Source organism: Castor canadensis, chromosome 14 (assembly GCF_047511655.1).
Source record: "Castor canadensis chromosome 14, mCasCan1.hap1v2, whole genome shotgun sequence".
Classification (NCBI taxonomy): Eukaryota; Metazoa; Chordata; class Mammalia; order Rodentia; family Castoridae; genus Castor; species Castor canadensis.
Window position 1 is genome coordinate 80,816,258 of NC_133399.1, and position 13,625 is coordinate 80,829,882.

The window sequence follows — 13,625 nt, forward strand, 5'->3', positions numbered from 1 at the left end:
TTTAGGACACAAACCAGGCAATTAGAATCTTCTTTGTATAGAACTAGTCAGTGAAACATAGCATTACTTTGAGTTTTATTTGTTTATAGCCACAGAAGGAATGGGCTCCACATGTGTTTGAGACAGCTCTTGCACAAGCAGTATGGACAAATCTAATTATTTCTCTTGTACAGTGGTAATATGCTGTATCTTCAGAAGAGATCGATTCTAAAATGTATTCAAAGAAAGCAGCTCCCAATTCATGTCAAAGCATTCGATAAGATAAACTTTGCTGTCTGGAAAGTCTTAAGATACATTAAAAATTGAGGGCTGGAATAAAAGGGAAGGACTGTTCTCATTTGAAAAGCTGTAGAAATTCACTATCAAAGAGGACCCCTCACTAATCACTCAATAGATAGATGGAGATTCAGTTTTTTCAATTTTTATGTACTATTTATTTAATTTTATTTCATTTCCTCTAGTCTACGTGCTGATAAGGAAATTGGTATTTGAGTACTGGCATTTGAATTTTGAGATACTAAAAACCTGGCAAGAACAAAGTGTCTCTTCTTTTAAGTATCACTCGAGTGTCTTATATACCGTTAGCTGTGACTGTAAGCTTTACTGTGGAGGTGGAGAGCAAGCAGCTAATTCATGTGTGTATGTGTGCGTGTACGTGTTTAAAGGCGATTGCCATGCCTTATAACATATGCTGGTTTTCTTTATCACATGCAAGATTATACAATGAGCTCTTAAGCTGTACAGCTGGATATTGTTTGGCATCAACACAACCTGTTTTATCCAAATCAAATTCTTTTCCTTAATCCATTCTGCTGGGAAGCAAACTTTCCTGGTATAATATTCACTGAAAGTAAAAGATATAACAATATCCAAACTGCTACCACCAACGGGTTTACACCTATTGTACTTGATTGTAGGAAAGATATGACAGATGCTAACGCACAGCAGAAAAAAAGCAGAGTGATCAGCTCTGCTTACCCATCTTACAACTACTTTACTTAACTATTTGCTGTTAATAAAATTCTGGAATTTGGATTCTGGCTGACATTTTCAAACTTCATTTATATGATAAAAATGATTTGGATACATTAAAATTAGAGTAGGAGAGGCAATTAGAATAACTTAAAATACAGTATGAGTATTTTATTTTAGGTGCCTTGCTTATGTCTAATTTATGTGTGAGTTATATGCATAGGTTGGAGTACTCCCTCTATACATTTAACCTGCTTCTAAGCTGTCTTTTCATAGGTGACAAATACAGTTATTCTAAAAAAAACTCATAATCTAACTTGCTGGAAGACTAGTTGTAGTTTAGGCTTTCTTTCTTTTTTTTCTTCCTTTCTTTCTCTAGCTGTTCTGGGTTTTAGTGTAATATTTTCACTTATATCAAATGAGAACTGTATGTTGAAATTTGAATTTTACCTTTATTGATCTAAAAGATCAATATTAGTAGGTCACTATTATAAAGGAAAGTAAAATTTAGCAGTAGTAGGCTGATAGAAGAGCAAGAAAGATTTAATTGAAAATTACACCAACCAACATTTTGAAATATCCCAAATCATAGGCTTTATAGAAAAACCTGAAGAGACAGTGTACTTGAAAACATTAAAAAATTTTCAGAGGGCTGGAAGTGTGTCAAAAGCAGTAGGGAGTCTGCCTAGCAGTCATAAAATCCCGAGTTCAAACCTCAGTACTGCCATAAAACCAAAAAACCCAAAAAGCTCCCCCAAATATTTTGGGGCTGGGGATATAACTCAATGGGTAAGTGCATGCTTAACATGTGTGAGGCCTTGGCTCTAATCCTCATATAGTTTATTTTATAACTTAAAAATAAGTTTTTTTCTAGTTAAATTTCTGGGTGCACCAATTTAAAGTCATTTGAAATAATAGAGTAATAAAATGCACCCATATAAAACAACTGAAACTAGCTGTGTGTTACCACAAAATCTGGCTTCCATACATGCTGTTCTCCGTTTTCTCCTATATTTTGCTCAGAGCTAGCATAGAAGTGAAGATAAAAGTTGATAGCAAGCATCAGGGACTTTTAAGCAATGTGCACAGTGGTTCCAATTATTTTCAGGTAGTATGTGCCCGTGGATAATTGCTTACACATTTACTTATTCCTAATTTGGGTCTCACTATTCCTAAGTAGCTTCATCATGCCCTCTCTGAGCAGGCCCTTTGTACCCCTGGGCTAGATCAGACATCTAAAGTCATCTATTTGCTAGTGCAGTGTTACCATTAGCAATCTGCAGTGGCTGTCACAGAGCTGTGTGATCAGCAGGTGGTATTCTGCATGACCAGGGTTGCTAGAGAGATAACACAAAAATAATCTTCTGGGAGAAATAAAGGAAAATATGTAATGAAATCAGTACTCTAAAAAATATGTGTTTAAGTAAGCTTAAAAGCACATTTATTATACCTCTGTTCTAAAAAGTATATATAATCATTTTATGAGCAGCTGATGATTTAAAACCAAGACTGTTGGTTAAAGTTATAGTATACACAAAATTATAGATGTTGGGAGATTTTCCCATTGTTCTACCAGAGAATATCAACCCTCTTTATTTAAAGGCCAGTATATCCCCAGGCAAATTGAGTTTCCATGCTCAGTTGATTCAGAGCCTATTTCAAGCAAAGGCTGTCAACTATGTCAAAATGTATACTGATTTTGTGATATACATAGTTTTCCAAAGGACGAACTGAGATCACCAGTCTCAATCCATTTGTGACTTGACTTAGATTTAAAGTTGCCCTCAAGAAATAGCAGGCTGGTATATAAGTGTACTGGAATATTTTTCACTGAGATAGGTTTCTCCTTATCTTTCAGTTTTGTGATCATGAGTCACTAAAATTATCTTGAAAAATTGGAAAAAAATATCCTATTATTGAAAGAATTCATTACATTAGTATAAGGCAAACAGCCTACTTATAATCAACAGTGCCATTTTGAGTAATTTGTTCTTTTTGACATTTTCTAAAGGAATAGCTCTCTCTACAACATTAATGCTAAATAGATGGAAGGAGTATGAAGTACAAGAATACGGTATACACAAATTGCATTTTAATTCCTATTTTTCTTTAAAAGATGTCAAAGATAAATCTAAATGTGGTTTAAATACACACTTTGCTTCAAACATTTAGGAAATGATGCCTAACAGAGAAAAATAAAAGCCATTAATTTTCCATTTGCATAACTTGCCCTTGAACCTTATCTGACACTTCTCATTTGTGTTTGTAATATAAAGTCCGAAATTTCAGTTTAAAGGATGGAATCCTCAGTCATTTTTGTTTTTACCTTCCCACTTTCAGGATGTAGGCATTTATTTTTCTTAATGTCTATTTTGTATAGACAACATAAATACCTATTTTAGTAGTATGTGGTTCTATCTTTTGTCTGCTCAAATTCTATCTATTTCTACTTCTGAAGGCTTTTAAAACTTTTTATTTGGAATATTTTATGTAAAATATATCACCAATATTGTAAAATTTTTACTCTAAACTTTTTCTTTCAGCTTTTGCTGGTATATAAGTTCTTCCCTCTTCCCAAATCAAAAGGTACAGTACAGGATATTATTATGTAGATGATATTCCAATTAAGCTGGGCACCCTTTGTTTTTAATGGAAGTCTGGATTTATTAAGTTCATTGGCTGAATTTAAACTGAAGCATCTAATGTTATTCATTTCTTCTCCCTCCTGAACCCTCCCTCATTTACTCCTTCTTGCCTTTGCTTTCCTTCCGTCTTCAAATATCATGAGCAGCTCCTGCTGTAAGAAGGACTGTCAGACAATGGAGCTACAAGGTTATCAAAACAGAGGTTGCCCCCAGCTTCAGCAGAATGTCTGTCAGTCAGAGAGACAGGCTGTCAACAGCTCCTCTTGGATTCCTACAATTACAAAGTGTGACAAGAGCTGAGACAAAAAAATCACTGAGGCCAGCAGCAAGTACACTAACATACCAATGTAGATACAGGTTTGAGAATAGACTTCTAGGAAGTAACCCTTGAGTTTAGTGCATTATTACCAAACAACAGGTTTTGTTTGTTTGTTTTTTGAGATACAATATGTGTAGGATCCTATGCTTGGTTCTGAAATTAAAGTTGATAACAACAACAACAACAACAATTACAACAAAATTACAGCAAAGACAAAACACCCAAGCCTCTGATTTGTACCCTGAAGGATCTTTATGTTTGTATTTGAATTTTGCTAATTCACTAGTACATTGTTAATGTATGCATAGATTTTTGAAACATTTCTAGATGTATACTCCCACTTAATCATACATTAATACTGTGTACTAAGTAACTTGTTTATTTAATAAATATCATTGACTTTTATTTTTACTTCTGTCATAGCATGTATTTGATTCCAGATTCTGGGAATATGATATTGAAGGAAGTTGTCACTGGATTCTCTGGTGTGCAGCACATGGGGGGGATATGCATTTTTGGGCTGAGGCAGGGGAGACTCCTTCCAGGAAGTTACCAGCATTCTCATTCTACATGGGCAGGAACCGAGTCACCCATAAATATTGGATGACTTACCAACTTCAAATATCTCTAGAATTTTACAAAATTATTTAGAAACCATATCTGAAGTGGGAAAAAAGTACTCAGGTCATTACTGTATTATTGACATGTAGTTACTATAATCTTAATTAAAAATGATATTTATTTTCAAACAATTTAAATAGCTTTTATTACCAGGCAGTAAGAAAGTCTAACTGTTACTATTTAATGGTAGACTTCTAAAAAGCCATAACAAACAAATGAAAAAGGCCTGTGAACTTGTCATTATTTTGAACTTATTTCCAGTCCAACTTTCTCTGCAGAGGAGCTTTGTTATCCCTGATGCTGCCCATGTTGGGAAAGATGGCCCAGAGTAGGCAAGATTTTAAATACAGTCTTTAATTATAATTTACCTTCTTTAGCAGCCTGAAAGAAACCATGTAATGTGCAAAGAACTTCAGCTCAATGGAGCTAACTTAGGGGTCCCAAGAAAAACGTTAATTTCTAATTTCTTCTAAGACTTCATGATATGATGGGAAAAATTATCAGGAGATAATTTGGATAAAATGGCATTAAAATTCCCAGAGAAAAACGTGCTTTATAAGATATCCAGAAACTCAGCACAATTTTATCCTCAATTATAATCCCATTTGGAAAAGGCATGTTTGCAAAGCATTAAAACAGGGCACTGAGCCACAAGGCTGACTTTGTCAATCGCTTTCCATCAAAACCCACATTTTTAAATAACAGCACACCACTGGACCCAAATTCTATGGTTTCCCAGAGACCAATTTTTACAGTTAGATGTTAATAAACCAGTATCAGCATAGTTGGATGATTTAGATGTGCCTGGATTGTTAGGATATTTGGGGTGGTTCATCACCATTGTAAATTTCAGTAGTTCACAGCAATGATTAATGTTTCCTGTCTGCTGATATACTGGCACATTTAAATGATGTTGCATGTCTATTCTCTCTCTTTCAGCAAGAAGGAAATTAAGCTTCAAGTGTAATTAAACATTATTTTTAAAATTGAGTTTTAGTTTGTAAAATTCACCCTGTGATTCCTCCAAGTTCTTTCCTTGAGAAAATAGATTGCACGTTTCATTGGGATTTGACCTTAATTAATCCTATACTTTGTGATCCACCCCTTACTGAAATAGTCTTATCAAAAGGAATGCAAGCCATGGGCTAAGATAACAATCGGTCATTAACTTCTGTGTGTGATGTTGGCTGTGGTCCACAGGCATGGAATTCAAAACCCATTGTACACAGTAATGTCCAGGCTTAGGCTCCATGGCTGAGAGACAAAATAAACTACGCAGAACAGCATCTTTATACAGTCTACATGGATTTACACTTGCACAAACGGTCTGAAACATTCATAATGCAGCATGCGAGTTGGCACTGAGTCGTGCCGTGTCAGATTACACAGGAGATAGCTTATTCCAGTGATACCAACTGAAGTAAACAGCAAAAATGATCACTTTCCAAACACTGTTATTTTAGTAAGGACGATTTGCAAAGTTACATTATCACTTAACATTTGAAAAATCCTGACCATGTCTTTCTACTGTTTTATATCCTAGAGCAGTAGCTTTCCTTAGTGACATAACTTGACTGCCTTCTAAATAAGAAAAGAGTTTGAATTAATAAATATTTGTTGCTTGGTGATGTAAATCATATGTAGTGCAGATAACTGGACCACATCTGCAGGACTGCTCATAAAGCAAATGCCTGTAGCGTCTGCAGACTATTATGAGGAGCAGCTTTTCTTCTTTGGCCTGGACTTCATGATCTCTACAATAAGTTTTTAACTTTGGGAATTTGAAGAAGGCCAAGTGATGATTTCTTTGCCTTTGCATAAGTAACTAAAGAAACATATTGTTATTCTCTGGCACCGAGACTATATTTTGTAGTCCCTTTTTCAGATTTAAGGTGCCTCTTCTGATGTTCCAACATTATTCATTTATGTGGCATTTTCTGAATCCCCACTATGTGCTGGACAATCTTTTAGATAGTTGGAATATAGCAGTGAACCAAAAAAACAAACAAACAAAAAAAACCCAAAAAAAAACCAACCTGCCCTCAATTAATTATATATTTTAAAATAGCAAGTAAAGAGCATTTTGAATGCACTCAGCACAAAGAAATGATAAATGTTTGTGGCCATAGACATACCATTACACTGATCTGATAATTACACATTATACATGCATTGATATATCACACTGTACTACATGAACATGGATAACTGCAATCCTCCCTATCTCAGGATTATAGGCATGAGCCTCTGGTTCCTGGCTTCTATTTCTTATGTTTTAGTTACCAAGCACTGTGGTCTGAATGTTTATGTTCTCCCAACTTCATAGGTTGAAATTCTAACCCTCAAGACGATGGCATGAGGAACTGGGGCCTTTAAGAGGTGATTAAGTGGTAGGGGAAAAGCTGTCACAACAGGGATCTGTGCCCTTAAAATAGAGATGTGGAGACTTCCCTGGTCCTTTCTACCATGGGAGGATATAGAGAGAACCAGGAAGAGGATCTGCACCAGACATGGAATCTGCTTTGGACTCGACAGCACTTGGAACTGTGAGAATTGAATTTCTGATGTTTATAAACTATTCGGTTTATGGTATTCTCTTATAATCACGTGGATGGACTAAGACACCAAGTGAAGCTGATTCTTAAGATGAAATACTCCTTAGTTTAGCTCCTTTTATTCTAGTCTCCATGAGAACAACTACTTTATTGCAATCACTTCCTAAGTGATCTGTTAGAGTAGACAAGTAGCCAGACATTAGTGGAAAAGAGGATTCTCCCTCTCCTGTTACCCAGTAAAAAACCTGGAGAGTTTAGGGCAGTCATTCTCCCTGAACTCCAGCCTCTCCAGATGTAGTTTCACCCTTTATAAAAGTCTCTTTTTTTTCACAATAAAAGTCTCTTTCTCTACTGCATTTTTCTTTGCCTGCTTATTTTCCTTCTTCTGTGGCTATGACAATGTTCTAATTTTAGACATTGTATCCACTAACCAAGGCTATGACAATGCCATCACTCTCACTGAGCCCTGCCCACAGGTAACAGATGTAGTTCTGCCTAACACTTTCCTAAAACTCACTTTGAAAATCAACTTGACTAATTAGTTATTTAGTAGTGATTCTGCACAAGATAGCTTTGAATTAATCTTCTCAAAATTTCCCTTACATCATGGCAGTCCCTTAGTTAAGTGGTTCCTTATGGTCCACCCATTCAGGCTAATCTACTAAATTTAGGACTGGAGCACCTTTATAATCTGTACAAAAATAGCCTTTGCAAACACTTGTCCTCCCGGTTCCCGCATGGCCTTACTGCAGTCCCACCGTCCTTTATCTCATCGGCCTCTCTGACATGCTTAGTCCTCACTCTGTTAACCCTATAGCACAAGCTCTCTCAGACTGATAAGAGAGCTTTAAGCCTTTGCATTTTCTGTCCTTCTGCCTGGGATGGTCTTTTACATATTTTCCTGGTTCTTTCTGTCCTTTCAAGTGTCAGGCCAAATGCCACTTCTTCAGAGAAGCCTGTGGGTCAGTCTCACATCAATTCAATTAGCTATTCCCTTGAGGATAGGGAAAGAAAGGCAAGGGAACAGGTGAGATGAGGAAGCAGAAGTGTTCACAAAATACTAAATTTTGCCCTCCTCTCCTATAATCAGTGGAAGCCTTCTTATCTGAAAATGTTATACTAATCCCTTCAAATATTATAATAATTAATGTCCTAGGATAAGAAAACTATGGCTTTGCAAGTTTAACTTACCCAAAACCAATGAGATGAAATTCTCAAATGAATGGTAGAGGAGATTTTTTAAAAGCCTCATCTAATATTTATGACAAAATTTTTTTTCGGTGGTACTGGGGGCCTTGCAGTTGCTAGGTAGTCACTCTACCACTGGGCTAACAAACACAGCCCCCTTTCATTTTTACTTTAGTTTGACACAAGGTCTCGCTATGTTGCCCAGATTGGCCTGGAACTTACAAGTGTGCTCCATCATATCTGGCTAGTTTTTCTGCTTCTGTAAAGTCAACATATACTTGTCACATGACTCAATAATTGCACCTCAGGTATTTTCCCAAGGGAACGGAAACACATGTCCTTACAGTTCTATTCAGAATAGTTCAAATTGGAATTAATTAAAAATATCCATCAACAAGTAAGAGGCTAAACAAATTATAATACCTGTGGTCAGTGGAATAATATTCAGCAATTAAAAAGAATAGGTTACTGATACGTGCAACTCCTTGGATACATATTCAGAATAAATCCGTTTAAATGAAATTCTAAGAAAGACAAACTAATCTGTAGTGACAGGAGATAGTGGTTGTTTGGGAGGAGAGATGGATCAGATTGACTGGACAGGGTCACAAGAAATCTTTCTGGGGTGGTAAAAATAACTTATACCTTGATTGTAGTAGGGGTTACATGGTGTATAAATGTGCCATAATTCATTGAAATACACACATTTTAGTGGGTGAAATTTATTACATGTAAATTATACTTCAATAACATTTAATACAAATTTAAAAATCCATCCTATTGCTATTCATAGTTTATAAAACTCCTTCACATATTTTATTTTCTACCCTAGGGATGCAGAAGTGAGTGTGAATAGGGGTTGTTTTGTTGTCATTTTGGTGTATCCATTGATCTAGGAAGACAGCCCGGGGAGAGAGAAATGGTGGTAGGGAAGGTATGTGTGTGTTTGTGTAATGCTTATCACATAAGCACGAGTGAGTACAGATACATAAAATACCTTCCCTCTGTATCCCGGTTCTTACGTATGGTTCCCTGACATTCACAATGTGATTTGTGTCTTCATTAGCCTCATCATTGTCTGAACTCATATGGCTCTTTTCTGAGAGCAATAGGGTCCTGGAGTGCTGATGAGGTCCCTTCCCTAGCTGGTAGGTATATGTTAAGAGTTCTGGTCTGGACTTCCTCTGTGGTTGATCTTTTACTTTGTGCATGCCCAGTTGACCTCCACATTTGAGGTCCTCCTCTAAGAAAAATTAGGGAGTCCTGTCCACCTGGTTGTATGTTGATCTCACATATCCTTTGTCCAGTCTGCTGGCTCATTTGGAAGTAACCCAAAGAGGAAACTCCTTAAACCAAGTCTGAGCTATTCTTTCATTTTAGATCTTTGTGGGAGACAAAGAACTTATGAGCTGTGTTCTGTCTTCCCTTCCTAATATCAGTATCCATCACTTGACAGTGTTTTTCCTCTTCCTTCTGTCTGTGAAGAGCCTACTCTCTGGAACATGGGAACATAATTTAATTGCTGCTTCTCCAAATTTTCTTTGCTTAATGTGTTGTACAGTAATTCAATTAGCAGCGTCAGACAGGTAGAAGACTTCCTCTGTCTATTTATTTAGCAGAGAAAGACAAAACTGAATTTCCAAGTCTATCTAAAATGGAGGGTGGCCATGCAACAATTTTCAGATAAGGCTCTTATTCATTACACAAACAAAGAAAGCACAACCTCTATGATTCTGAAGAAGAAGAAAGAGGCCCCAATTTAGAAACACAGTGATTCATTTCCCAAAGAAAGGCAACACAAATAGCTTCATAACAATATAAGAGTATTTCCACAGATCACATCCCTAATTACTTTTATGAGTTTAAAAGCTTGCTTTACTCATGATAGGCATGATGACAAGGATGAAATAAACCATAATTCTTTAGAAAGTCTGATTCTGTGACTATAATCCCATTCAGTTTAATATAATAATATTATAGACTTACAAATAAGTATTTTTAAAAAATGCAAAACATATCCCACTAGGCAATTAGCAAATATTAAAAAAAAAAAACCCTACAAAATGGAAAGAAAATTTCCCATGCCTTGAACTCTCCTCCTATAGGTTTAAAGCTTCCTATTACATTTGGCAGAATTACTAGAATATAATAGGCCTTTTCTTTTCTGTTAGACACCTTTTCTTCCTGATTTCCCTTCTTGCTTATTTCTATTTTATTTATGTATTTATAATTCTTTATTATTCATTTATTCACATGTGCGTATATTGTTGGGTCATTTCTCCCCCTTGCTCCCCTCCCCCACCCTTGTTTTCTATTTTATATGATTGTAATTAACTTAAGAAAAGTACATAAAAGTTTAATGAGAAAAATGTGCTTTTTATGACCACCATGTACAAAATACACTTAGGTGGACTAGTTAATAAATATCCTGTTTAAGCTTAAATGAGTCTATCTCTGGGCTCAGCAAAGCAGAGAGGGCCTTGGGTACCATGGAGCAAGCAGTAATGCTTTAGGTGCTAGAGTGTTGATTTCAAATATGGACTTTGTCATTCTTCCTTTATTTTGACTGCAGAATGAACTGCAAGACTTAATGCCAGCTGACAACTACACCATACTAACCCACTAAGTGTCAACTTCTGTCAGCATGTCACACACAAAAACTAGTAGGTGCATAATTCAGGTCTGCATACTCACGCCACGCTCCTGTTTCCAGCACTTCTTATTATGATCTGGAAGATATTGATTCTTTTTCTCTGCAACTCTGATTTTGAGACAGGTTCTGGGGTAAGAGAAATAAAAAAAGAGGCCATTGTCTATTCAAGTTTTTGTTTAATGAACTTGATAAAAAGTGAAAGATTTATATAACCTGAAGAGAAATGAAAGTATTCAAAGAGCATGGAATGGAAGAAAAAATGTGTATGGGTTTTAAGGACAGTATTTGAGAATAAAAGGCACTCAATACAAAAGAAAATTTTTTGTAGCCATTGTGGGCTGTTAATAAAGAAATCTAGGAAAGCAATGTTATCCAGTTCAGGATTTCCAAAGCTGACCTCTGACTATCTTCTTACATCATTTCTTAATGTAGTATAGAGAAATTTTCAGATATTTGATAAAATGGGTTCACTGTCTGTTTGTAATTGAACATGAGTACAATATAGTCCTAACAACCACAGTATCATTTCACTTCATTTGTTGAGGGTCTAACATGTTTTGGACTCTGTCCAGGGTGCTAGTGCAACATCAGGGACCCAGAGAAAATTTCCTCATGGAGTTTACATTCAACTGAGGGAGACAGTTGTAGACAGATGTAGTCACAGATGTTCACATGTTATGATGTTATATGTTATGGAGTAAAAACACTGTAGGGAAAGGGAAGGGAATACGAAGTGGGAAGGGAGGTTGCTATTTCAATAAGGATGGTTATGGAAGGGTTCTCTGATGAGGTGTGCTTTGTACAGAGGCCTGAAGAAAATGAGTTTGGAGTGAGGGAACAGTAAATGGAAAGGCCAGGAGCCCAAAGATCACTTGTCATGTCAACAAAACACCAGGAGGCAAATGTAGCTTGAGAGGAGAGCATGGAAGGGTATGAGATCAGACAGGAGGTGGTTGAAAGTGGGCCCTGTTTTGGGGACCATTGTAAAACTTTCACTCTGAGTGAAAGGCAACCATTGAAGGGGATAAATAGAGAATGACAGGCTTTGAATGCCATATTAAAAGGGATATTCTGGCTTTTGCATGGAGGAATAGGATTCACGTTAATGGCTATCACAGTAGCCAGGGTGAGACATATGCTCAGTTGAAGTGGAGACACAGGTGAAAAAACGGTCTGATTTTACATTTATTTTAAGGAAAATTAACAGGGTTTGATGGTGGATTGGAAGTATGTCAGGTGATGAAGAGAGAAGGCAAGGTTGATGTTAAGTTTTTGATTTTATTTGTAAGTCAAATTTTGAACGGCAGTTCTTCCTTTTGATCTCTATTCTTCTATCTTAAAGACAAGCATAAATAAAAGGTCTATAAAAATCAAACTGTTTTCAGTTGCTCTATCAAGAAGATGATAGACAGCATATATCTACTGCATAGAAATAAATCCAGTTTGAATTTAATTCGTTTGGGAAATTGTTCTTGAACAGTTACCCTTATATAAATTCTACACGTAATGCTGACAAGTTCAATTTCTGTTTGGGTTAATGGCTACATAAACGTCTTTTACACACGTTAAGGTTGCTTGGAGGCAGGAATGATTTCTAATTTTTTTTCCTATGTTTTGTATTGCTAGATAGGTTTTTTTTTTTTTTTTTCCAAACTTGCTGTTTAAGGTCTAGCCTCCCCTTGTACTCGCGGTAAATCTAATTAACATTAATGAGAGTTCTGTGCACATATTGACAGGATAATAGACCTTTTAGAATGGTTCCTCCCCTCTTGCACTACCACTCCTCCACTGCATGCTAGCTGATTATTTCATTAGGCAGCAAGATAAGCCCATGCAGGAGAACACACACTCTGTGGAAATTAAGTGGAAAAACCTGCATTCATCCACACTTTCCCTTGCATTAGGGTGAGGAGAATTGGGGCTGGGGACATTATAGCCACAAGAGAATCTGGTGTTCTTGAAAGGAAAGCTTTTATAAAGATAATTTTCCCAGTCTACTCAGAGGTTGGTGCTTACCTATGGCTGTTTGTTTTTAAATTGACAGGGTCTATTATATCTAATTCTAATTTTCATCATAAGCCAATTGGTAGAGAATTGAGAAGAACATCAATACTGCCTGGGTGACTTATTAAGTTTTGTACTCAAAATAAACAGAAGGTGACATGCATTCTAAATCTATGAAACAACTACTGGAATTGTATAGGCATGCATACAGGCTCTAGAAATAATTTTTTAAATTTTGTTTTATTTTTGAATTGGTATACATTAATTAATATGAAGGGATTTCATTGTGATAATTTGATACATTTGTATAGTCTACCTTGAACAGGCTCACCCCCTCCATTGTATATCCATATATCCCTTCCCTGCTTTTCAAACCGTATTTGGTGGGTTTCATTATGCTGTCTTCATACAGACATAGAATCTAGTATAAAATTTACTTTTGTGAGATAACTACTTACGGGCTGCCTGTGTCAGCTGATAAACATGTCTAAGCATTTCCTTAATCTTAAGGTTATAAGAAATTGAATTGACTTTATACTGATTTATCCTATTAAAGTGTTCTACATATGATTAATAGAAGTGTTGTGTGTATCTCTTCCCCTTCCCCAATGGATCGAATTTGTCAGACAAAGAACCTTGCTTTTGCCAGGGGCCAGTGGCTCACGCCT

General features: G+C 36.2%; 1 protein-coding gene across 21 annotated transcripts in view; it reads right to left on the reverse strand.

Moving 5' to 3' along the window:
* Nucleotides 1-13,625, reverse strand: part of Tenm3 (teneurin transmembrane protein 3) — a 2,373,066-nt gene that overhangs the window by 756,471 nt on the left and 1,602,970 nt on the right. For all 21 annotated transcript variants that reach the window (XM_074054924.1, XM_074054923.1, XM_074054922.1 and 18 more), the window contains exon 9: nucleotides 10,995-11,079. The gene's annotated coding sequence lies outside the window, so the exon portion shown is untranslated. The remainder of the gene's footprint in view (nucleotides 1-10,994; nucleotides 11,080-13,625) is intronic.